The 1663-nt window shown below is 34.9% G+C and overlaps 1 non-coding gene across 1 annotated transcript; it reads left to right on the top strand.

The window, feature by feature from the left end:
* Window positions 1–324: 324 nt before the first annotated feature.
* LOC131224469 (small nucleolar RNA R71) lies at window positions 325–431 on the top strand. Its single transcript, XR_009160951.1, has one exon. It is a non-coding gene; the product is annotated as a small nucleolar RNA R71 (small nucleolar RNA).
* Window positions 432–1663: the final 1232 nt, after the last annotated feature.

The following is a 1663-nucleotide window of genomic DNA, read 5'->3' as shown; positions in this document are numbered from 1 at the left end:
CCGCAAACACTTTCATTAACATTATCCTTCTTTCCTTCCATGGCCTTAACTTTTCTTATGAGCGTAGTCACTTTATACTTGATATCATCCTCTTCCTTTAAGAGATACAATCCACCTTTCTCCTTAGATTGAGTCGGCCTAGACGTGGTGTTTGATTTTGGGTAATAATCCCATGGTTGTGTTTTTTCAGCAAGACTATCGAGGTAATCCCATACCTCGTCAACATTTTTATTAATGAATTCTCCATTACACATTGTCTCGACCATTTGGCGCATGGAAGATGTCAGTCCATCGTAGAAAAAATTTCTAATGCGCCACGTTTCAAAACCATGTTGTGGGTATGAACTGACCAAATCCTTGAACCTTTCCTAACATTGGTAAAATGTTTCATCCTCCTTTTGGGTGAAGTTCATGATTGCTTTTCTAAGGGTAATCGTTTTATGATCTGGAAAAAATTTCTTTATAAATTCCATTTGCATATCATTCCATGTGCCAATAAATCTAAGACGTAGTGAATGTAACCACATCTTAGCCTTCTCCTTTAAGGAAAAAGGAAAGAGTCTCAGCCTGACTGTGTCCTTAGACACGTTTTGAAAATATAAAGTGGCTATGATCTCATCAAACTCTTTCAAATGTAGATATGGTTCTTCAGATTCAAGCTCATGGAACTTAGGAAGGAGTTAGATAACCCCTCGCTTGATGTCCATATGTCCTGTATTTTCAGAAAAAATCATGCATGAGGGCGTACTCACCCCCGCTGGTTGTAAATAATCTCGTAAAGTACGCGGTGGGGGTGCTTGATGCACCTCATTCTCATCCTGAATGTCCTCCACCCTGGGTTGAGGTAGAAGAGGTTGGTTCTCAACCATCACTTCAATTAACTCAGGGGATTTCAAGTGATGTTTAGTCCTGCGATGGATAGTTAATCCTTCGACCAATCCTCCTTCAGTCAAGAGACGTCGAGTGTTGTCACAGGCCCACTTGAGCATGAAACACTCACAGCCCTCAGTCAAATTCAAAACCTAATCCTAAGAAAGGAAAAGAAAATCTAGAAAGAAAGAGAGGATTGGAAAGAAGTTACCAAATTGGAGTCCCTAAGTTGAAAACCTGCAAAAGAAAACAAAACAAGTCAGTTTCTAAAGAGAATGTCTAAAATTAGAAAATCCTTAAAAAGAAAGAAGTAAACTAGAAAGAAGAAATTTCTAAAAGAAAGTGGAAATTTAAAATAAATTAGGAAAGTCCTAAACTAGAAGGTAAGTTACTAAAAGGGATCTGAAAAATAGAAAGTAGAGAAAGAGCTTACTGAATTAGAAATTTCTATCTTAAAAGCCTACAAAATAGGAAAGTTTCTAAACAAAAAGTCTACAAGTAGAAAATTTCTAAACATAAATTAGGAAACAAAGTTAGATTCTAAAAGAGTTAGAATAAAAATAGAAAGATAGTTTCTAAAAAGGAAAACCCAGAATTAAAAAGTTTCTAAAAATAAAATAAAGGAAAGATGAGTTAGTTTCTAAAATTAGAAAGATACTAGAATTAAAAAATTTCTAAAATTCAAATCCTAATTCTAAAAATAGAAAAAGTAGAGGAATTAAAAAGGGATTACCAATTTACAAGTTTGTGTCAGGATCCTACAAAACAGGAAAACAGGTTAGTTTCTAAAAAT

This window comes from Magnolia sinica, chromosome 13 (assembly GCF_029962835.1).
Source record: "Magnolia sinica isolate HGM2019 chromosome 13, MsV1, whole genome shotgun sequence".
Classification (NCBI taxonomy): Eukaryota; Viridiplantae; Streptophyta; class Magnoliopsida; order Magnoliales; family Magnoliaceae; genus Magnolia; species Magnolia sinica.
The sequence above is the reverse complement of the archived record's forward strand: the minus strand, read 5'-3'. Positions and strand labels throughout refer to the sequence as shown.